Source organism: Oryzias latipes, chromosome 3 (genome assembly GCF_002234675.1).
Source record: "Oryzias latipes chromosome 3, ASM223467v1".
In the NCBI taxonomy this organism is placed as follows: domain Eukaryota; kingdom Metazoa; phylum Chordata; class Actinopteri; order Beloniformes; family Adrianichthyidae; genus Oryzias; species Oryzias latipes.
Window position 1 is genome coordinate 34,030,693 of NC_019861.2, and position 25,521 is coordinate 34,056,213.

A 25,521-nucleotide genomic window follows, 5' to 3' on the forward strand; every position below is an offset into this window, starting at 1 on the left:
ACCGCCTTAAGTTCAAGGAATAAGGAAGCTGCATTTGCCTTTAATGTGCACTGGGCAGGAACAAAAACAAAAAAAATCCATGAAAAATTTAAACAGGAAATTCTGCGCAAGATAATTCTTTCTCACAAATAACTAGTTACTGGCCGATGCTGCAGGTTCCTCATTATTTTTGTAATTACAGTTTCATTAGTTCACTAAAGCGGCATTACATGCAAGGCTGAGTGGTTAGATCCCACCCGACGCACGGGCTGGTTTAACTAATGAGGCTGACAATGCTACGTACGGCTGTTTGTAACATCTGCAGATAGAAGGGCGGCAAAAAGCCTCTGCCACTTTCAATTCTGAGAGGTTAAGCAGTGAAGGAAGGGGGTACAATGGTGCAGAAGGTCAGAAGAGGTCAGAGCAGAGAAGGCACAACAAAAGCGAATAAGTTTGCTTTTATTCACACAAGCATGCACAGCAATTCCTTTACTGTAAGTCACCTTTCGTGTAAACCTCTGGATCCCAGAGGTGGATGACTTTCAGAGGGGAGGGGACAGGCGACACAAATCGAGCAGCGTTCAAAGTTATTGACCAGGAGCTCAAATCTCCTCTCGCTCTTACCTTTTTTTTTTGTTTTTTTTGCTAAAATGCATGCCTTTAAAAAGAAGCCATCACACCAAATCACACCTGCATTCAGCAGTTTCACTGTCCTTCTCGGACTCAACACGTCCACATAGCTTTCTGTGGCAGGGTAGTGGTAGACCCAAACTCTAAAGCCCCCGCCCACTTGCACCCCCTGTGTTACTATAGGCCTATTTTTATGAGTTTATAGTCTCGGAGGTGTTGTTTAAAGACACTGACAAAGCACATTCACTTAAATTGTCACACCTTGCACTTTTGTTTTCCTAATTGTGCCATCATTTCACATGAATGATGTAGCTCATTAACACAAATGCCTTACAACATCCTGCACACTGTGAAACTCTTTAATTGAGCTCAAATTAATGATGGTCTGTCACTGTTGTTACTTCTTTGGCTTTGCACGCCAGCAGCCCAGCATCTGTCTGCATGTCATTTCCAGCTAGCAGCTCGCGTGTCAATAACGCCGCATTGACTGTTTGCACTTGACCATGTTTTGGTTAGTAATAAATCTGCTAATACCTGTCAAAGATTATGGATCAACTTTCATCTGAAGTGATTACCATGTTGCAGAACATGAACATGTCCATCAATAAATTTGTGCTCTGTAAAAATACCCATTTGTGGTGGTAGTTGGCATGTCTGACCAGTAAAAACAGCAGATTATTTGAAGTAATTTAAACCCTTAACAGAGCTTTAGCTCCAGTGTCAACATTACTGCAAAGTCGCTTTTCTTTGCATCAGAACGTTGGAATTACGTTAATGGTTTAAGCGTTGAAGAGTCATGGTCCTTCAAAGAACTTTGTTATTATGAGCTCGCCAATGGCAGCTCTGGTATTTAAACACCTTCATGTTTTTGCTAACACAAGCTGAACAATTCTGATGACAAATAAACAAACAAACCAAAAAATATTTCAACATTAAAATTTGAATTAAACTGACTGCTTATAATAATGTTTTGCAAAAGGATCCAACTCTTCACACAAAGCTGATAGATTCTAAGGTGAATTTCTGTTGCACTTTTCTTATTAATTGGCTTTATTCTGCACATTACTATGTGGCAGTGGATATCTTTGCACATACTTTCCACATACTTATTTTCTTTCTATATTGCCATCTTTTCTAAACTTTACTGAAACAAAATTCCCTTACTTACTCATAAACCCAGCATTTAAACTGTTATTCATTAACAGTATTTGGTATGAATTTAGTTGCAAGAAGATACAATGATTATAATAAACATTTCCCGGTTAAAGTCATGTAAATCACGCAAACAGTCCTCTAAATGCGTTTTCTTGCTGCAGCACACCTCAGGCTGCTTTGCTGATCTTGTGGTGACGTGGCTGTGCTAAACTGTACCGTTTACTGCAGAAACCACCAGCTGTGACTGGATTTTAGATCATAATTGTTCAATAAATACTGTAAGTACACCAAATACATGTCACATGAACTGTCAGGAACTGGTGTAGAGCCCAGTGAGCGGGAGACCAGGTTTGGTTTGATAAATAAACTCAAACAGGATAAAATTAATGGAGAAACAAAAAAGTTGATTGGTAACCTTAACTTGCTGTGACTTTAGTTCTACTTCTGGCATATCCCTTGAGGAGTCACCACAGTGAAGCAGCTCTCACTCATTCACACAGGTGTTTTGGCAGATATTTTTACGCCGAATGCCCTCTGGACACAGCCCTGTATGTTATCCAGGCTTGGAACTGGAACAGGGAGACGGGACTTGGGCCCCCTTGTAGGTAGGCAGTGGTGCAAATGTCTTTTTCAAGAACCCACACTGGATGAAGCTCATTGCACCCCCTGGGAATTGAACCATGGTTTCCCATGCGCTAGTCCTGCTCTGAGCCATCCAGCCACTTAACCTGCATAACTGACAGGGGAAAAAACAGCAACAGAACAAACTAAAACCAAGAAGACAACTACATAAACAAACAAAAGTGCACATTCCTCACATTAACAACTGCTGCACCTGAGCTACTGTGATGTGGTCCTGTAGCAAAATCATAAATCAGATATGAGTAACAAGAAAAAAAAAGGAAAAACCCTTTTCAGGAGAAGTCAAAAGTTGCTCAGCAATCAGTGGGTTCAAAACCCACCACAGAGATAAAAGAAAAAACATTGAAGGCTCAAACATTAGTACTGAAACCAAAAAAGACTGGAGAATACACACTTCCCCAACAGAATAATCAGAACGTCAATTGAAAGCAGAGAAAATAATAAAGAGTTTGAAAACATGAAAATGAGAAGTTTGTTTGAAGGCAACGTGAAAGATACCCGAGCTTTGACAAAAGGAACTTTGGCTCTCTCGACATGAGGAGTTTTTCTGGTCTGTCTGTAAGACAACACTGACTTCCACACACAACGTAACGTTGTTTCCTTTTTCACAGACAGTATTAAGAGAGAGAGGAGTGAGTCTCTGCAGAGCAAAATGCTGCTCATATTTCTGAAACACATTGTAATATAACTTTACTTTGTTCATAGGTTTGTAATTGCATTGTAGAGCTGATATCAAGCAGGGAAAAATAAATGAAAACGAAGAAAAAAAACTTTCTTGGTTAGAAAAACACCCAGAAAAACAGTGAAACTCTGCATTTTTCAGTTTTACCAGCACTGGTTCTAGTTTTTGCCCACACATTTTTTTTTTTCTTTTTTAAGTACAGACTCAAGTGGAGGAAAGTGTATGTACTCAAAATCTGAACTTGCAGTGTTATGTAAAGTGAAGTAGCACAAATCCAAATACATTTTTACGTTGAAGTGTTAGACTTGTGTTTTGTTTTATTTTTTTCTGTCCAACTGTCCTTTGGTCTCGGTGACATTATTGGTAACAACTTACAAACCATAGTGGCAGAAAAACTACTCTACAAAAAGGACAAAGCCTGTTTTTGCTAATGAAAGTAAAAAGTCACACAATGAGTCCTCATGTTTGCCGGAAGCTGCAGCTTTAACACTGAACTAACTGTAAGTTGAGGTGAGCTGGCAATAACCAGCCGTAGCTCTCAACACTCCTCTGAATGCCCTGGTCGCACACTTTGCAGACATCCTTCACACTGGAACGCACAAATGGTCATCAAAGACTGCAATTACTGAAGGGAGGAAGAAAAAGAATACTTTCACAGGTCCCCGGTCATTAAACGAGTTTCCTGGGAAACTGAAAAACTGAAACGGTACCAACAATCAGTGACATTGACTTTGGCATCTAGGAAACAAGCAGATAATAGGAAACAACACAGTGGTATCGTGCTGATTATGAGCTACAATACACACTGCATTCTCAACACACAAACGCACAAAGAGTTGTGAGCACAAGCAGGCCTGTGTTGATTTGATGTTTTGGAAATAAGCAGTATTGCAGATTTTCAATGAGCTGTTGGGTGAGGCGAACTCAAAATGACTTGTGACTTCAAATCCTACGTACCAATACTGATAGCTTTGATGTGAAGATTGTTAAACGTGTTGTAGACTGCTCAGTGAACTAGTTGGGCGAAAATGTTCATGCACATTTAATTCCTGTAGACAAGCTGCGAGCGACAGGTCATAGCGAACACTTCAACAATACAACCACACCCAAGGGAGAGGAAGGTGAGACGCAGGCACGTTGTATAGATTTTTCTTATTTTCTGCAGACTGCACAAAGGGGTCTGTTAGTGCTGATCTTGTGATAAGTGTGCGCTCCTTGTGAGCAGCCTGACCAGTAAATACAAAACAGTAAAATAGGAAATGAGATAATCAGAGGGTAGTTTATGTGAGCATCCTTTGAACGTCCAAGGGGCAGTTGTGTTTCATGTGCACACCCCTTATGTGCAGCATTTGCGCACGGTCAGTAAAAAGTCACTACTCCCACCCAACTAATGACTAGAGTAAATAGTAAAAGACGTATACTTGTATATAGCTTTTCTACCTTGCTTAAGGCCCAAAGCGCTTTAGTCACGGTCCCAATCACTGATCCGCACACACATACACACCCTTATGGTGTCTTCGCTGCCAAACACTGGCGCCAACCTATAACCACCGCTAGCAAACTGGGGTTTGGTGTTTTGCCCAAGGACACTTTGACGAATAGGTGGGCAAGGTGGGAACCAAATCTGTCATCTTCCGATCAGAGGTCAACCATCCCACCTCTGCACCACAGCCGCCCGGATGTGGTGTAAGTGTGTGTGTAACTTAAGTCAACCTCACAAATACTTAACAATACACTTATCACACCCATGACAATAGTACATTCCATTTTCATGATGTCCGTTGAAGTGACATTACAATCATCAGGGAAACTACAAGACACACCGGCACTTCTTATTCTCAAAAAACTTCTACGGGCCCGGACAACCCAAAAACCCACAACACTTGTTCAGGTCTACCCTCTTACAGGTGCATGTGACTAAGACCTAATCAGTGATTTCTGTGTGTGCGCATGTATATGGAGACAGGGATCATACCTGAGTCACTATGGTCAGTGTTCACGCTGCAGAAATTTGGATGCACCATTTCGGCACACATTTTATTGTGCTTTGAAACTTCAACTCAAGTTGATAAAAAGAAAAAGAAAAAAACTTCAATGATGGAAGCAATTTCCCAGTGACAGGATGTAACAGCCAGAACAGGCATGCACACTCTGTGACGAGCATAGGAACTCCAACTCCAGAGGCTGGTGGAGCTGCTTATTCTTCCATTGCATTGAGCAATGTCCATCCCCGCTGAGGTTGAGCTTTAACAGCAATCTTCTGAACAATCACTGACCTAATGAGAAAGATTTGACGGATTCCACTCCTGCGTACCCACACCCACAATGGATCGCTCACGCCATGCAGGAGGGAGGAAAGATTTTACTCTGCGTCAGGGCAAATGGTAGACGGGACGTGAGCTCCTCCTCTGCATGTACCGGCAGGTCTGAAGAACGAGCGCGAGACTGAAGTGAGGAGCAAGAGGGAGGAGAGGCTGTCAGTGTGATGAAGAGCACACCGCAGACAGTAAGTCAGACTTCTGTCTCCCATTCCCGCCAGTTTGTTCAAAGTGGCGTTCGGAGACTCTGACTGCTGCTACATTTAACCTGCAGCATCACCGGCTTTACTTTGGTGCTTGTTGATGTGAAAATGTCAGATTTTTGAAGGCCTGGACATTTTTTTATTTTAGCTCAAGGAGGCTTAGTTGAGTGAATTTTATTCATAAATGGTTTCTTAGCTTAGAAACACAATTTAGCTTACCAACTGGTGATCACTCTTTGGGTTTTTAAATCACAATATCCCCCTCTGTTCAACCGCAAGATACTAGTTTGGTTCAGTGCGAGGCAACATTGGCTGTGTGACACTGAATTGCAGTGACCCTGTTCATTTTATTAAAAGAAAACAATGTAAATGGCATATGGCATACTAAGAAAAAAGAGATTTATTCCAGCTTTTGACACCAATTAAACTGTCCGTGTGTAAAAACCGATGCTTATTTAAGCAGCTACAACTGAAGGCTGAGAAAAGTGAAGAAAAATGACAAAACCAAAGAAGAAAAACCACAAAACTCTGACAAAAGCTAGTTATTTCCCACTTAACATTTTGCGGGAAGTGGGACACTGCTTCAAGTCACAGTGTCACATTTTATTCTTTTCTTTTTACAAATGTGCCGAGCATAATTAGTCCCATGTTATCATGACAACCGCTGCGGATGTTTGCCTGCTCAGCTGACACATAGTTTCTGTTCTCAGAACCGAAAATTGTTGGCTGCGTATTCTGCTGGAAAGTTAACTCACCAATCCCAAGAACTGAAAGTAATTTGATTTTTGTGTCAAACATTCAGAAATGGCTGCACTGTGTTTCAGCCACTGCTTTAAATAACCAAAGCAGCAGCAGCAAACCTAAGTCGTTGAGGAACATTCAAATGCAGCCTCACAGCTTCCACAGAGTAGGGCCAGTAGGGGCCAGCTGGTGCTAATCAAATCCACTGGATTAACAGATCATCTGGGAGCATGTAAACCCACATAAAAACACCTGCAGATGACATTTGAGATGGTTGCAGCTTTTCCAGCTGAGCTACAGCCCAAAGTTCTACAAAACCCGAAAAACATTGACTTTGCTACTTTGACTGGATATCCCAGGTGGTTTACCCATAGATCTGAGCACAAAATGTTCAACGCCAACATTTAGGATCCAAATGGCAGATTCATTATATTAAAAAAAGAAGTAAGAAGTATACACGAATAGGTTATTTGAGGGCAAGGAATTGTCAAACCCGTACAGGGCACACAGGTGTATCTGTTACGGCTGTGGCCGTATTTGGTTTTGGTTTATTTGTTTGTTCTGTGTGTTTTGTGTTTTCTTTTTGTATCGGAGTGGGACTTCTGTGTTTTGTGGATCTTTGTTTGTATGTCTGTGATTATTTGCAGGTGTGGTGCTCAGAAGGGTGTGGCCTCCAATTGGTCCAGAGCTGGTGGAGGCAGCCTTAAAAGCACCATTTGGACATCCAGCCGGTGAGAGGGGAGCCTTGCTGCACCAGTCTCCACTGCAGCTTGGCCCGCTTCTCCATTTTGGTTTGTACTTCACCTCTTGTTTAGTTTGTGTTGCACTTTTGTGTTGTGGTTAAGTAGACTGTATTAGTTCTTTGTATTTTGTAGTTTTGTGCCCACTCTAATTAGTCTTTTGGTTTATAGTTATTTAAGTGAAGCTGAAGGGGTGAACCGCCATTTTGTTTAGTACATGTTTTCTCCTGTTTTTGTTAGGTTAGGGAGGTTAGAGTTTTGTCATTTATTTCCCTTTCCTTTCATTTACAGGTAAGATTACATGTTTCAGTTAGTTGGGGTTTTGTTTGTTGTTTTGGCCTTGGTTCACCCTGAAGCCTTTTAGCTTCACTTTTAGTTATTGTTGGATTGTTTGTTTATTTGTAAATAAGTTTGGTTATTTTATGGAGACATTCGTTTGGTGCTTTTTGTTACAGTCAACTTTGGTAGCCAAACCTTTACTTTTTTATGTTATGCCCCCCCCTAGCACCCCTAGACACAAAGGGGGCGTAACAGTATCAAAGTAACCACACAGTGAACCTGTAGAGAGAAAATGTTCCTACATATTTTTAACACAGAAATGCTGCGGGCCACAAGTTGTACTAAACATTTCAACGACACATAAGCGTAAGTAAGGAGGAAGTAGGTGAGTCACAAGCGTGTCATATGGATTTTTCATTCTCTCAAGCCCTGCAAACAGCGCAAGGGGCCCGTTAGTTCTTTTCAAATGATCAGTACGTGCTTCTTGCGTGCATCCTGACTGTTACAAAGTGAGAAAAATAGACAATCTATGTCATCTTACAGGCATCCAGGTCACTTGCATATCACGTGCACACCTCGTGCGTGCAGCATTTAGGTGCGCTCAGCAACGTCCCAGTGCGAGCACCTCACTAATAAATGGGGCGTACATTATCGTCACCCGTACGTCATGATTACGTGTAACTTCCATTACCATTACAAATACTTTATGATACACTTATCACACACATGGCAACGGTATGTTCCACTATGGGTCACCCCCACCCACCCCACAGGTGCATGTGACTAAGGCTTTATCAGCAGGAACAGCTGACCTCCTTCAAGTCATTCAACCATCAGCTCTTCTCTATAAAATATCAAGCTTGATTGAAGCAGGTTGTGCAGCAAGGCAATGATCTGAAACATATCGGGAAAGTTGCAGCAGCATGTGCTTTGAAGGAAACTGAAAAGAAATTTGCATAATTAACGATATATACATATATATAAAGAAAAATAACTTGTTGCCCCCTTTGTTCTCAATATACCCTGCACGCACTTCTACAATTAGCACAATAAAGGGAAATTATCTGCCTTTTGAATATAAATTATGTTTGTACTTTAAAACACGTTTTATTACCCAGTTGGCATTGTAAACTGCATGACAGGACATATGCATCACCTCCACATGCCATGTTCAGAGCTGACGTGGTAACAGAGATCCTCCTGCTGAACAGATTACATCACCAGGCAAGGAGGAAATGTCATGTTAGCTATTAAATATAGAGAAGATGCATGCGGTTATGCAAAATGCATGGGGACCCCAAGGCCAAACCCTGCATGCACTGGTTTGCCTTTTGTAACAGCCAGTTGTTGACCTTTTTCTGTTCAGCTCAGTCACTTATCATGACCTAGTTCTCTTCATCTGGTCAATGTAATCTAGACACGCTGAACAAATCCAAAAGTTCTATTTTAGGGGCCACATTCTGCGATGAGGAATCAACAGTGGGTAATTTATTGCCAAACCTGATAAAATTAGAGCTTCTCTGCACCCTTCGGCAAACGCAGCCTAAATAGTCACTCCAGATAGAAGCTGCTCAAACAGGCCTGGAAATGAAGTGTAGCTTCCTCCCATTTGTTGGATTTTGACTCTGTTAATTACACCTACATGAATAATCTGTAATTCTAAATATTGCAATAACATTTTGAATGTACGGAACAGATGGTGCGATGCATGATATATGATACACTTAGCTATTCTTGGGAACATTTTCCCTCCAGTATGTCTCGTGGCACGTAGCGGTTTATCAAATTAGACAGAAAAGTTCCCTGCTGGTGCAAACCACTACAGACTGCGTTGGAAAAAACCATACAGCAAACGCCAGTGGTGCTGTTGCAGAAATTAAAAGCTTAATTCAGAAAGAGCGCAGCCCCAAATATACTCAGCTCATCTCGGAACAAATGAGGATGTCAAGCAAATGCCGTTAACTGTTAAAATATTTGCTAATTTCCTCTTTCTTGTGAGCGAGTATAGATTTTTTTTCTTAACTCACTTCAACAAAAGTATGATTATCTCTTACTGCCTTGTATTGCTCATGAAGAAATAAAATCCAAAGGGGATTTGCAAACATCATTTGCAGTAAAAACCAAATAAAAATCAATATTGCTTACCAGAAGTCAATCACAGTATTAATGGAGGCCAGAAAGAGGAGGAAGTGCCTTGTGTGTTTTCCTGTTCATTTATTAACACTGCAGACAGTCTTGTTTTATTGAAACAATGGGAAAGAGATGGTGTCATGACCCATGTACACACCGAGGTGACGGTTTGTAATTGAAGCCAGCTCCACAAAGAAAAGATACAGTAATTACAATCAGTGCACTGTGACTCTGTCATCTCCACTCGCTCTCACAAACCTGTATTTTTATTAGACTCAGATCTAAATCGTTTGCAGCCTTCAGCCTCTGTTTTCGTTCTATTTTTCTCCTGGATAATCATGAACTGATGAGCATAAACACCAGAACGGAAAAAAGACAGCACTTGTTCTGGATTTCTTTGTGCGATCTCTACCAAGGTCAATTAAGGCTAATGTGTTCCACGTCCATCCCAGCACTTTGAGCGATGGCATGTGTGCTGTCCTCTTCGCCGCGGGCTCTTTCTTGCTTCTGGAGAATAAGTCAAAGTCAAAGCAGCTACCTTTTGTACAAGAGGGCAACACAATTAGATTTAGCCACCCATGAAAAGCATTTTGTTTGTGAGTGTGGATGCACACGGAGATGGATTTTTAATCACGGGACGGCGCAGAGTCTCCTCAGAGCCAGCGAGGAAGATAAAAACATTTCTGCAGCATGCAGCTCGGCCACATCAGAACTGCTTTCAAGAGTTACCTGTTGTGTTCAGGGACTCCTCGGTAGATTTTACTGTTCCTGCTCATTATAATGCATTGTTAAAAAGCAGAAAACACTGCATTGAAGCAGAGTGTTCGCTGGTGTGTAGTCCCCTCAACAACAGAAAACAAGTCCATGTCATGACAGCGCCACGCGTGTCCTGTGAACCGGCACAGACGAGCCTTTCCAGGATAAACTGTTTTTCTCAGCCAAAAAAATAAAAGAAAGAAAAACCCTTAACCATAAGGAGAGATAAAAAGTGCAAATGATCTCAGCCTGCAGGTGCTGTGGTGCACACGCTGCGTGTTAAATAGACACGATTTATTTTTTTATATCTTTAGTAGAACCTCAACTACTGTCATTACCCTACCTGTGGGCCTCCATCTCATCTGTAAACACAGCAGGGCAAAGGTGGGTGGGGGGCTGCAGGGATGCTAAACAAAACAAGCTTAATCAAGGAGCACAACAGTTTTCTCTTTCTGCTGCGTAGCTGACCTAATCAAATCAAGGAATGAGATTGATTTCACGAGGTGCAGATGGATCCCGTAGCAAGTTTAATTCAACGCGCCGCCTCTCCGCAATGATGTGTGCTTTCTCGGTCCAGATGGTGCTGCTCGGGTTTGTAATTCACATTTCAGGATTGTTGCCTTCTCTCTCTCCCTTACTCCAGTTGTTTGTTTTTTAAAAAAAATCTCTCATTGCTTTTTCTGAACGAAATGTGAGTTTTTGTTGGTACGTTTCACAAATTTATCAAGTTTAACGGGCGGAAAGTTTGTTAAGTGTCAGATGCAACACAAGCAAAATGGGTGAAGCTAACCTGACCTATAACCAGTCAAAAGCCTCAGTCCCAACTGCCCTTACAGGTAGATGCCGGCTGTCTGTGGGTGAAAAATGGGAAAACCTGCAGGGGACATGCAGGAAATATCAAAGTCGTAGACCGCTCGGTGAGCCCGTAGAGCAAAAATGTGGGCAACAGGTGAACGCTAAAGTACGGGTGAAGTACACTGTTACATGCCCTGGAAGAAATTAGGATTTCTTGGTCATTTTTCAGAGAAACTAAATGATAACACAAACACTTTTTTCCACTCATAATTATTGTTTGGGTGAAACCATTTACTGTAAAAAAAAAAAAAAAAAAAAATGGTTACCCCTTTTTTAATCATAATGACAACAGAAACTCCCTTTAGGATGGAACTGCTCCTCTCCTGGAACCAACAAGGGGGCTTGCAGGTTCTGGAGAACCCAAAAACCTGCAGCACCCGTGAGGGTCAACACCAGAATGCGTGCATGCGACTGAGGCATTATGAAGTGTCATTTGAAAACAGACCAGCAAGAGTGAAAAAAAAAGTCTACCCAAATGAAAAAAGAAGAAATTAATATATTGAGAAAATAAGATGGGGAAAAAAAGTGTTTGTTTTATAAAGCCAGACGTTGCTGTTGATCAATGGTGGCCTCCACGAAGCATATTAGCCTCCTTATGAGCATTCTTTCCAGCAGGGTGAGGTGTGCTAAAATGTAAACAAAACATTTTCCAGTGAACATCAAAATATCAGCAACACTACACTATGTTATGTAAGCGCCTTTCACATTGAGAATGCAGATGATCTGTTATGTACAGCTTGTAGTACGAGAAGTGACTCGCGCACAACAATAAATAAAACCCAAAACTGCAGTGGACAAGAAGAACAATTTCCATTTCTTTGCATTCCAATTAGTAGGTTTCAACATGTATTTCATGGGCTTTCATGGAGTATATATAGACATGCTCAAATTTCCATAATTGGAGGGCATGGGGAGTCTGAGCCATTCTGTAAGGCTTATTCCTGCAGAGAAATGCAGATGTGCTCTGCCGTGCCTGTTCGAGCTGTCACAGTCATTGTTTTCAACCTGGGAAGTCTTGCAAATTAGCAAGTTTCAATGTCAGCTGCAACTGCTCAAAAGGCCTGCTTGTTGGAGTTGAAAAAACTTCAGTAGATACACAATATGTTTGGTTTTTTTTGTGTTTTTTTTTTTTTTTTATGTAAGGGTCTCAACTTTTGACAGCTTAGACAAAGCACTTTTATTTTGCATTACAGCAAAACAAGCTTAAATATGGCCTTCTTGCTTTGCTTTGACCCAGAGTTTTGCAATGACAGCAGTTGCTCTGCGACAAACTGCATAATTTTAGAGCATAAAATGGATCTTTTTAAACATCAGCATCTTCCTAGGGACACACAGAGGCCACCGAGTCACACTGGGGCATGGAGCAGTGGATTCTGGCCTAAGAACAAAAGACAGAATAAATGGGGGTTTCATTGGCTGTATTAATAATCATCCGTGCCTTCTCCTATGAGAGGCCTGTGATATCGACTATCATTAGACATGCAAATAACAGCTCCATTTTCCCGTCCCTGGGATTAGGAAGAAAAGAGAGAGAAATGAAGAAGAGGCATGGCTGTGGCAGAAACAATTAAGCCATCCTCTTCACGGAAGCTCTTGGCAGCCCGCGTCAGGATGGTTAAGGGGGGTAGGGGGGCACAAGAGGGGGTCCGCTGGCTGCACCGCCATGGCAACAAGCTTGTCCGAGTGATGTGCGTTTGCACAGAGCAGCACTTTCTGGTGTCAGATCACCTTGAAAGTGGACAGCAGCTAGAACCCCCCCCCCTCCCCCGCTCCCATCTTGACTCTTGATGCCGCCATGCCTGTTTATCAAAAACAGACTGTGGGATGATGGAAAAGATGGAAGATGGAGTGAACTCTGAGTACACAGCAGACGCCACTGACTCTTCCTTTTGTTTAGACCCCCCTCCATCCCGTTTGGGTGGCCATAGAGCACTCCACCGCATCACTGAGACGCCCTGCTTCAGGATTCTTCTGACATCTAACTTCTACATCACTGCATCTTTTTACTAACAAAAGTCCAACTTTGGGCTGGATGTCGCAGCGTTTCAAACTAACAGACAGAAAAATCCCAGCAAAGCCCCTTTTGGAGTTTCAGCACACAGCTAAATATTTTCTTTTACCACAGTAATTACTCTCCCTCCCACTGCTTGCTTTGAAATTACCTCTCATAACTCATTCCCCTGATTCCCTCGGCATATTCACTTCATTTTCAAGTTATCCTCGACTCTCTACTTCTTACTATCACATAACAAAGCTGGAAAGAAATCAGTCTTTGCCTGCTAAAAGGTTATCTAACATAAAGAGAGAAACAGGTTAGGTCTGTGGGGTATTATCCAGCAGATGAATTAAGACTTTTCATGGCAAATAAATCTCATGAAAAAAGCAGAAGGTTTTTTATGTTTATTTATTTTTGGTATGAGCTCTAAGAAATGGAAAAACGCTTTAAAGATGTGACATTGAGCGACTGGCGGATAAAAAGATGCAGCCTACTGAGTTCAGTCCATCACTTTGGAGATGGAGATGAGACCAAATGTTTGAAATTCAATAGCAACTTTCTGAAATGTCTCATGTCCCTCTATATATATATATATACTTTATGTGTATGTATATATATATATATATATATATAGAGAGAGAGAGAGAGAGGGAGACAGAGACAGAGAGAGAGAGAGAGAGAGAGAGAGAGAGCTTTTATTTCCCATCCTACCGCCCTTTATCTCTGTCTCCGTCCTTTCCTGCTCTCATTCTGTGACTTTTTCAGGAAATGCCCGTTGGTAATGTCAACAGAGATTTCACGGCACAGCGTCGGTGCATCAACCAGGGCTCACTTTTTCTCTACCTGTGATTTACATCAGAGAAGGAGCTCAGGGGGGATTTTCTGTGGCAGCTAAGGAAAGGAACAGTGTAGAACGGATGATGGAGTCAGCTCCCCGAGGCAAAATCATGAAGGCACTTTTGCCCAAGTGATGTGACCACCTGGCTGAGAGATGCTCTCTGAACACATCACACCCTCTCTCCGACTTTTCTTCGTGAACGCCAGAATCCTCTGTAGACAGCACAGAATTTGAGCTCCCGTCAAAGTGGTATTCACAAAAGTAATCAAGTTTCGATCCATGAGAGCATTTAACTGTTTGCTTTTCTGATTTCCGACGACCAAATTCACATCCTTCCTTCTTAGTACAACTTTCAAGACCCACTCGGATGAAAATCGTGTGTTTCTAACATGTTTTTATGGCTTTTTTTTATTGATGATGAAAGAAAATTTATTACAAAATTGTATTTCTAAACATTTCTTTGTTCAGATTGTTGTGAATCAGGAGCAGAAGAAAAAAATGCTGTTTGAAAAAGTGTTTTTGCGACGTAAAAAATACACTGATCTCCGCAATGGGGAGGGGAAGGGGGGTGGAGTTGCTCTGCCACAACAGTCTCTCATCACTCAAAGGGGGGAATTTCTAATGAGCTTCTATCGCTTTGCAGAAACTGTGTCCTAGAAAACGACACAGGTTTGTTCATTTTAGTTAACAATGGCTTAATCATGAAACCGCTTTGAAAAATAGATCAAAAGATGGTTGGAGTGTTGCTTCAACAGTGGCCAATGCAAGGCAGTAAAACCCAGCTCAAAACAATCCCTCCCATAGAGGGAGTGGAAGACCTTTTGTGGTTAAAACCATCAATTACTAAGTTGTCTGGACTGGGTGCCTTTGTACAAATCTTTTCACTATATCAGCCACAAACATGTCAAAGTCACTTTGTCATAGTGTAAAATGTCACTTAGGTCCACAATGTTATTTTCTGAAGGTTTTATTTGCTCATTTCTAGCCACCTAGTAGAAAAAAAAGGGCAGAATCAGGGGAAAAAAATAACAGCAATGAGTCACATTTATACAATGCTGAAAAACCCCTTGAAACCTTGACATTTAAGCTACATTGCTTTACAGCTACTGGCTCACAGTACTGCTCACACAAACAAACACTTATAAAAGCAGTCCACGATAATGTTACTTTTCTTTATTTATTATTATTAAATGGCCCCAAAAATGTTAGGACACAAAAGCCACAAAATTCAGTAAATTCCTGCTCATAAACCATCTTTGTTGCCTGTTGGTGATATTTTAATCTGGAACACAAAATCACTTTACTTGTCAGGCAGTACTTCCTGTCATTTATTTTGAATAGCAAAGATGTATTGTTTTCCAAAACTGGAAGCCTAATTCTTTATTCCTAGAGTTGAATGGATCTGAAAGAAAAATGATCAAACCTTAATTTTTCAAGAGGTCCTAAAAGTATTTCTGTATTTTAATGTTTCACACATTAAGTCAGTGTTGTATATGTACAATAAAAATGTTAAATACAATTAAGCTATAGTTTGGGAGAGGACTTTTCATTGACATGTACTTTGACTTTTTTTTTTTTGGCCATGAAATCCCAATGTCAGAAAACACGGACTTTCTCCTGGAAAAAAATGTGTGTTGGCTATTCTGCTTAAAAGTATCCAATGCGTCTCACATGTTTTTATTTTTGTCTTTTATGTTAAGGAAATGTGTTTCTAGCTATGAAAGATGATGATCCTTTCTGATTTTGAACGTGTACCTAATCGCAGTGGATGCAGTTTATTTTTTATATACACATAGAAACTGGAGCTTTTGGTTGTTTTTGTCTCGCCACTGAAAACAGTTTTAAGAACAAAACTTGATATCAAGCTTGACTTTCCCCAGATCTGGTTTTTATGGGAAAATAATAATGAAAGTGGAGTCTGCTTCTAAAATAAATTAGAGTATGTTGTCCCTGTGCGTGAAATGTTGTACTGTATGTAAAAAAAGAAGACAAATTTAGATTAAGTTAAAAAAAAAACGAGAATTGTAAAAAAAAAAAGTTGTTAAATCAGAGGATAAAAATTTAAAAACCTCATTTGTTTCTTTGCTTTTTTTAGAGTTAGAATTACAGCTTACTGTTACAATAAAATGATTTAAATCAAAAATATAAGTTGGGGTTTGGTCACATGTGAATATTGGGTGTCTAAAGACTTAAAAAAACATCCACTAACTTTAATGGCATTACATTAAACCCTAAGCCTAAGCAGAAGCTCTTTACTTGGGCCTCTTAGCTCCTTTAATGCATCAATTTTCATGGCCGTAACAATAACTAAGCTGAGCGTAAACCAGCGCTGTCTTTTATCTCTGAAGCTTTAATTATAACATTATTTCTGCCACTTTTCTGCTAGACTAGATTAAACTTTGAACACAAGACTGTGGTAAAAAAAGCTGCAACTGGCTTTCTTCCCATGAATTAAGGAATGAGTTTAGATTATGTGAAAAGTTTGAAATACTAACTCAAATCGGTCCTTTTGCAGTGTGTGATGTATCAAAACAATTTGCCCCGAAAAAATGAGGCCAACCTTCGAAGAGGTAGGACTAAAACCAACTTTAAATACGACGCTGGTTTGATCTTATGAAGAAAAAGGCTTTATTTATGTCTATTATATTTAAGAAAGTGCATAAGATTTTACTGCCTGACAAAAACAGTGTTCCATTGATGTTGTGCTTGTGGCCCGGAGGGTGGGATTTGTCACCCAGCCACTCCCCATCAGGACTAATTACTAAAGGTTGAACATACTTTATTTCTCCTCTTAAAATGCTATTTATGTCTTTTTACGTGACAGCAGTATTATTAGCTCTTGAAATAACAGAATTGTGAGGATTGTGCTCCAGGGTTTGGTTGTTGTGGGGTTTTTTTTGTTTTTTTTCTTGGTTTTGATAATTTTCTGAGTTGTCCCTCTGTCACTCAAACCAGGCTGAAGCGTCCAGTTACCCACAGCTGTCTTGATTTGTGCTGATGATCCTCAATGTATTTAAGTCTCTGGTTTTTCAGTTCTTCTACTTTGTCACTATTTGGGTTTTCCACAGGTGTGGGCATGTTTAGGTTTATTTATTGAATGTTTAAGATTCTGTCATATTTGGTCCTGTACCACCAGTTCCTGACAGAATATAATATTTGTATTAGATTGTGGTGTTTATCATTTTCTCATTCTTTCATATTTTATTTTTTCCCTTAAAAAAAATCTTGTTATAATGTTAAAATCTCAATTTATCTGGATACATTCTGGCACACAAAAAGGATCCTGTTCATGTGTTTTGGCACATTTATATTTTAGGAGGGTTGTCTTTAAACCCTGATGCTGATGGTTTTTACCTAATAACTTTATTAGACCACAACAAACCTTAGTTAATTCTTCTTAGATTTTATCAGTAAAGGTTGTTGGTGTGATCTCTATTGTATTTAGAAGGAACAACAGGGCTCGCAAAACTTGACCCTTAAATGTATGCTTTAAATCGTATAGAAAAGGTCTATATATATTTTTTTAGTGTATATATTTTTTTGAACTTGATTTAAAAGAAAAAGTTTACCAGGGAGCAGTGGATGCAGTTTATTTTGACACAGTTTGTAGTGCCAGCTGCAAAACTAAGAAGTTTGGTTAGCTGTGTGAATGGAATTCCTCTGCATTTTAATTGTTTTTAACCCCAACATCTGCAGGGCTCCTATGGAACTTGTTTAAATTATGGAGATGTAAAAAAAAAAAAAAATAGTAGTTTTTCAATCACAAAATGAATGCAGGTGAAGAGGTATATATTTTAGTGAGTTTAGACAGACTTTAGCAGCATTATATTGCCTTATTCAATCTTTTTTTCTTCCTTTTCCAGATTTGCACAGCTCCTGCAGCTTTTCCTTTGGGTCTCTTCTTTTTATCTTTGAAGCTCAGACTTCACAGGTACTTATTACAATCAAACATGGAGCAGGCATAGAAGATGATTTCTTATTGCATAAAAAGACTGAAATTGTCTCTTGTATTTCTATAATTAGACTAAACATTTAGCTATCACTGATATTTCAACAATTATATTACATCAAAACATGTTAAACCTACTTATTATCAAGACCACTGATTTAACAAAACAAAAAGTTCAATCAGATGTAAAGCAAAGATGTAAAATAATTATATTTTTAAATCAAATTTGTTTCTGCTTGTTAATGTCTTGTTTGTTCATTTGCATTTTACAGGGTTTAGGACGCACTCAGATGAAAATGTTTTTTTCATTTTCTTGTAAATGTTCTGGCATTTTTATGCGAAAAAAATGCTAGATGAACTTGTATTGCAGGACATATAGCCTATTTATAGCCTAAATGTATGCTTAAAACTGCATTTCTGAGTATTTAATTATTTAAATCATTGTGAATCAGGAGCCGATGAAAAAGTGCAGTAAGGAAAAGAGCTTTTTTGTGACAGAAAATAAGCTAGACGGACCACAAGCTCCATTCTGATGCCTCCTTGTAGTCTTTTAGATCCGTGTACGTCTTTGTTTTCCTTGTCCGAGCTGGCATTTGGCTCAAAACTGTACGAAAAAAGGGGGGCGGGGTTGCTCCACTGCCACTAGACAGAAACTATGTCCTCGAAGAAAACTTTTTTTTTTTTTACAAGCATAATCATAATTAAAAGACCACTGGGAACACTTATTCAGTAATTTAAAGATGATCGGAGTGGGACATTATGATTTGTGAAAATCGGAGACTGAACCAAAACAGAATGTTTCGAGATCGGCTGAATGACATTTGAACTCACTGACACTTTGCAAATAATTCATGTAGACAAACTAATTTTGGTAACACTGCTATCCGGTTTAAGGAGATGTAAGTGGACTAAAGGCAGCTGAAAAATATCCAAAAAAATCGTATCTATCGCCTGAAGCTAATCATACAGCAAAAGTTATCAGGACTTATTACCAGATTCCATTTCTCATAACTTAGGCCATTTTTCAAAAGTAAACCTAAAGACAGAGTTTCACTTCCAGGCTTTGTGAAAGTTCTGCTCCTGTTGGGGCCCTGATGACTGAGTTGCATAATCCACCTGACTGTGACGCCTCCGCTATTTGTTCTGAATAAAAACATAATGTTTGATAGAAACTAGTTCTCCTGAAACATGCAGACGGGATGCTTTGTCAAAGGGAAAAAGATATGCTTATATTGCTGAAAGAAATTTACTGGAAAAATGACTAAATTGAGTATAAGTATGTTAATCAAAAACATCGGTTTTCCGCAAAAGTCGCCCAGAAAATAACTTTAAATAAGAAAATGAAAAAATAAATAAAAGACAAAGCATGTTTTATTTTCATCTGAGACAATGTTATCCTCCTCCTGTTTACACTGGTGACCCGTGTCCGAATCGGCCACACGTGGCGTCACAGATTCTCCTGTTTAACCAGCAGAGGAGCTCATGCTGAGCAGAAAAATATGTTGTGATGGTTGTCATGTCCGGAGCTAACGAGTCAGGACACGCCGATGCTGCGACATGCCATTTGTCTCCAGTAATAAGACATGAGAGCTGGCGGACATTTGAAGGAAGTCAGCGCTGCAAAGCGCCTTCTTCCTGGAAAGACTCTCAGCGAGGCCTGCCAGGAAAGCTCTTAATTTATTTATTTCTGTTTTTTTCTTTGAATCTTTGTGTGCCTTTGCATGTGTGCGTGAATGAATGTAAGAAACCTTTCTTTACCGTGTGTGACAGATGAATGCATAATTTTAACATGAACCGTCTCTATTTCTTTTAAATGGGTTTGTGTGCAGTTGTGTCTGCACCCCCCCCCCCCCCACACACACACACACACACACTATAGCTGACTACTAGATGGATGCTGGCTGTCACACCTGCCTGACTTTGTTCCTGCCAGATGCGGAGGGGTCGCGGGGAAAGCGCCCAAACACTCATCAATCTCAAGCATTGTCCAACATTCTTTGGGCTCCAGCAGCAGCTTCCAACAGCCATTTAGCTTCCCCAGCAAAAGTGCTTACATGCGGAGAAAGCGGGCGGCTGAAGCCGCTGGCCTCCATCATCATGAGAGCTGGATGAAAAAGAAGGAGGCACATGAAAGGGTCAAGACTAATCCGTCCTGTAAAAGCCTGGCTGGACTTGGGGTTTAACTTTGTATGTCATCATTAGGCAGGATAACGCAGGCACTGACTGTGGTGATCTCCCAATGGTTAGATCCTGCTTCACTCTAAGGTCTTCTCTTTATTCAGTTACATCAAAGCGAACGGGAAAAACCTTTAAGCCACATTTTCAAGAAGGACCATCCCACAAGAGTGTGGGTTTGATGATTCGGTGGATGAAAGTAAGGATTCTCAGGTTGCACCGTGTTTTTGGTGTTTCAAACACGTTCTTATAGGTAAAATTGCATTTCCTAATATTTTTTATTCAAATCATTGTGAATCAGAAGCAGACAAATAAATTTCATTAGAAAAAGATTGTAGTTGTGACGTAGAAGCTACTATGATTGGCCACAGGCTCCCTGCTCCGTTCCATTCTGATGCATCCACCTGCAGACAATAGATCCATGTGTGTCTTTGTTTTCCTCGTATGAGCTGGAATATGGATAAAAATTGTACGGATGGATAGCTCCAAGATTGCTCGCCATTTTTGTTGCACTGCAGATAGGACCAGTAATTTTTGAGGGGCTGTAAGCTAGCAGGAGAGTGTGTAAAAAAAGGGATCATAGGAAAAGGAGACGGGCTTACTTTGCACCAACTCAGTGGTAACTTTGAAATGAACTCCTGCTGCTCTGGAAATATTATGTCCTAAAAAAATGCCTCTTTTTTTTCAATTTTGGCTAAAAATAAGCATAATCATGATTTAAAAAGGTTCCAAAGATAATGGTAATGGTTGAAAATAATGAATCTCCTTCTTCTCCTGCAGATGGGGCCACAAAAACTACAGCAGAAGTAGTTTAGGTTGAGTTAGTGAATAAGGAAAACAAATGAAAAAGAGGTTGTATGATGATACTGGTTTTTGTCAGGCTAACGAGATTTGAGACGACAGCCGACTCCTGAGCATCAGAATCACATATTACTGAACTGCAAGTGTTTTTGATTCACAGAGATCCTAAAATATTGATGGAGTTCTTTGTATTTAGCCCAGTGTTTGGCCCTAGCCTGGAAAAAATTATCCCAGTTTAGAGAAAATAAAAAGTTTTTACAAAACAGGTCAGTAAATGAGGGGGTTGGCAACTTATGCAACCGAATTTTGTGACCTTATCGGGCAATGGACTGTTGACCCAGCATGTTTTCAGTATTGAGGGGTAATTCACTGGAATAAACCACATTGGGGAATATCAATTTTTGAACCCACTGACCAATTTTTTTCATTGTTCTTTTTTTATTTTTTAATTTTCCAATTCCTTATTAAATATTTAGAAAATAACTCTTGTTGGGTCCAGTTCAGCTGCACTCTTACTGAGTTGTGGTTCAAAGGGGTTGACCTGATGTCATGTAGAACTTTTTGGTCATATCCTGTTTTTCTCTTTTGGTATAAAGCCTGTAAATAAATCATGCTTATCTTAAGTCTTTCACAGTAAACTATATCTATGCATATGATAATATGTAACTTTTGGCACATTAAGAATGATTTCCTATGAAATAATTGTTATTTTCACAGCTAATTTTACTGCAAGAAACCTCGATCTCTGAGGCACCCCCTTTAGTTCCTTTTAGGTTCCTCCCATTTCATGATGTCATCCTAGAGCTCGCCTCAGCAGTGTGTCTGTGTTTCGACCACGAAAACAAACAACTTCCAAACTTTTACAAAGATTTGGATGTGCAGATTGTGCATACAAAATGAAAGCATTTTGTTTTTCGTGAAGACTTAACATTACAATACATGATTTTGCCTGATATAGACCTTTTACTTATGTGCTGAAACAACAAAGCCAGAAAACACTTCATTGCCATCATTCTGGCCCGTGCGAAGTTTTGCACTTGCATTGATAGGAAGCTACATTTGAACAGCCAATACACTCATAGGAAGATGCAAATCAAGATAACAAATACAAACCTGGCAAATGATTTTTTTCTTGCAGGAGTATGGGATTCATAAAACAGGAAAATATATTGGGGGAAAAAAAAGTTTTTAATAGGCTTGTGGTTTCTGAAATATTTATGGCAAAATATGCAGCGGCAGACAAAAGCACATGGAGTTGTTAAATAATGCATGTCAACAAAAGGAAGTTGATGTTTAATTTCTTAGAAAAATTTCGGAATCATTGAGGTTTTGTTTGCAGCTGTCGGTCATCCGCTGTTTGAGGGAGCCGTGCTGCTGTTTTCATACACCCTGCTCTTTTATTTTCACTTACTTTGAAATAGCACAGATTCTCATAGTGCTAAAATGTTTCTCAAACACTATTGGTGACAGTATTGGTGTGAAAATTCAACTCGCCCACATTTTCTTCTTTTCTCCCGCCTATCAGCGCTGTTTCTCGTGACGCATTTTATACATTCTCACCCCTATGCTTCCCTTCTCCCTTTTTAATCCTCCATCTCCCACTCTGGGTCTCCAGAGGAAATAATGTACACAAACATAGCAGGCAAACTGGAGAGGCGCTTGTGTTGTTTACGGAAGGAAAAAGGAAAAAGAGAGAGCATAAAAAAGGAGCAGAAAGGATTCATCAGTGTGCATTTCCATGCCGGCACCCTTTTTAATTGTGAAGAAATGAGAAAGTTGGGAGAATTCCCCTCAGAATGCAGATGTACTTTGATGCTGTCACTCACACGGTGTGGGGCTTTTGATTAGGCTTGTCTGTGCACTGGAGGCTCATGACCACACTTGGCAAGCAGGAACCATTAAAATCCCAGCAACTCTGGCTCCCCCCTCAGTCTCTCTGTGTCTTTTTGCCTTTCTCCATCTCCCAACTGGGTCACGCCTGCGAGAGATTTAATTCTGAAGGTAAAATTGCTAATAGATTGTGCTAATAATGATGAAAAAAGGGAGGCTGAGGGAAAAAAAGCAGAAACAGGAAAAAACTCTGCATGAAAAAGTTTTTTTCTTTTCTTTGGCTTTACTTACTAAACCAGTTTGACTCAGAAAATAGGTACAGTAAGTAAACTTGGTCTATATTTATACACTGAATACATCAGAGTCTGGTATTTTTACATCTCCATATTGCAGTTAAATCTTATTATTATGGGGCTCTAATTCATTCATAACTTCAAGTAAATAAATAGGTAAAAAAAAAGGAAGAAGAACATTTTAAACGGTAAATGATTTATGTTATTTTTATTTGATTTGTTTACCTTTTGGTCATGAAAACCCTAAAGAATTCTGCTTAGCATGACACAAAAGTTAGCCTCACATGTGTTGGGATTTCTGCACAGATGATAAAGGGTTGTTGAATCTAACTGGTTCTTGTTTTCAAGTCATTTTTGCGGTTTTCTTAAACATTCTTTTATTTTAAAGGGCAAATCTAAAGAAAGATGAGCTGAAATTGTACATTTCTAAGTATTTCTTGATTTAAATCGTTTTAAATCAGGAGCAGAGGGAAAAATTGAAAAAGGTTGAATTTGTAATGTAGAAAATCTGCTGGGCGGCCACTGCTCTGCTCCATTCTGATGCATCCACTTCTAGACGACTAGATCCATGGACGTCTTTGTTTTTCCTCATCTGAGCTGAAATCTGGCTCAGAACTGTACGGCTGGATGGCTCCAATATTGATCACCATTTTCGATGCACTGGTAATGTTAGGTTAAGAGTGTGAGTGGTTATAGGCTGGAGGGGGTGTCTAAACAGATAGGGTGACGGGAAAGAGATATGGGGTTGCTCCACGCCAACAGTCCCGTCCACAACTCAGAGGCAAACTTCTAATGAGCTGCTGGTGCTCTACAGCAGTGTTTTTCAACCCTTTTTGAGCCAAGGCACACTTTCTCCTTGACAAAAATCCGGCGGCACACCAGCAACCAAAAATTTAAAAAAAAGGAGAAACTCTATAGTCTGTATTGATGTACAGTCCCTCCACAATGTTTGCATGTTTGTAAAATTTTTGGGAGAAAAAGCTGGAAGTTGCAGCTGTTTTTTTCTAAAAGATGTGATAAAAGTTAAAATAGTTCTCAGTAATAATTTTCAACTAAATCATTTGAAATTTTACCCTAGTAGTTGTTTTTTCCTCCAGTTTATTAACATGCAGTTTTATGGAATTTCACAAAAAAACAAATATATTCTTTCTAAATAATGATTTATTTGTTAAATGTTGGTGCAAAGGTACCTGTAATTTTTGAACAATATGATTACAAAATGTTTGTTAAATTATACACAAAAATACTAACATAATTATGTTTTCTGTACCTACACAAAAAGTGAAAGTTTTATTCATTTTTGTTTTGTCTTAATCAAATATAGTCTTTGAAAACTTGAACAAAAATGTTTTATTTCTTCTTGATTATTAAATTGTTTCAATTTAGTTTAGTTGTGTGTGTTGGCCACTTCACCTCAATCCTGTTTCTTAAATGTTGTTATGACTTCTTCTTAACTTTAACATATTGTGGTGGCTACTCTCTCACGTAGGTCAGGATGGAGCAGAACTCAGCTATGCTAACTAGCGAGGATCTAGTACCTGTCGCCTGAACTGTTTTAGCAGGCTGAAAAGTGAACTGACCCGTGTCCCACACACCGCACGACCCCAGGCAGCTGTGGTTTATGGAGGCACAATAAAAAGGCAGAGCTCTATGTCCTCAGATTAACCATTTATTAGGCCTTTAAAGAACTAAACAGAACAGACCAACATTGTAAATGTCTTTACTGGAGAGACCCAACTCACTCATGTTTTCAACAAAGCAAACAGAAAACTCCCACAATGCACTCCTGTCATGGGCAGGATAGCCACACCGACTGGATCACTACAATAGAAAATAATCCAGACGTCATTAGAAAAGTGTTTCAGTTAGAAAGATGACTTGGACCAAACTCTGGGATGTTTGGCTGTTAATGAACACAAACTTTGAAGGAGAACTAAACTGTTGACCTCTGATTTCATCAAGAAGATTTAAAAACTGTTAGATGTGTGTTCGTCGTGGTTTTAAGACGTTTAACAGGGTTGACTCATTGAAAGCTGAGACGCTGTCACTTTAACCCGAGGCATTATAGGAGATGTAGTGCAAAATGTCGCCGATGGCAGACTGACCCGCTTCTCTACGCTACATGGTTTTGTTCACTTGTTCCACGGTCTGAGACCGGATTCTCTGGAAAGCTACACCGCTAAAGACGAGCTTTAGTTGTTATTTTTGTTGGAACTGAGAGACTTTACGAGCAGAATCGGAACAAGGACGTGAAAACTTTAACCACTTCTGATTGGTCAGACTGATGACGTATGATTATGCCTCCAAGAATGATTGGTGGAGACGGTTAATGGGGCGGGACTTTTCCGAAAAACAGAGCTGAAGCTGTGGCTAAATCGCTGTACCGCCATTCTTATCAAAATGTCTTTAATAGAATCAAATAAACACCAAGAAAAAGTATTTTACGATACTTCATATTCCTATCTACTCAGTGTTTTATCGGGGCCTGTTTGGAGGAACACAGAGCTGATATCCTGGAGATGGAAATGT

At 39.7% G+C, this 25,521-nt stretch overlaps 1 protein-coding gene across 2 annotated transcripts in view; it reads right to left on the reverse strand.

The window, feature by feature from the left end:
* Nucleotides 1–25,521, reverse strand: part of cdh8 (cadherin 8) — a 117,524-nt gene that overhangs the window by 69,364 nt on the left and 22,639 nt on the right. The gene's annotated exons all lie outside the window — the stretch shown is intronic.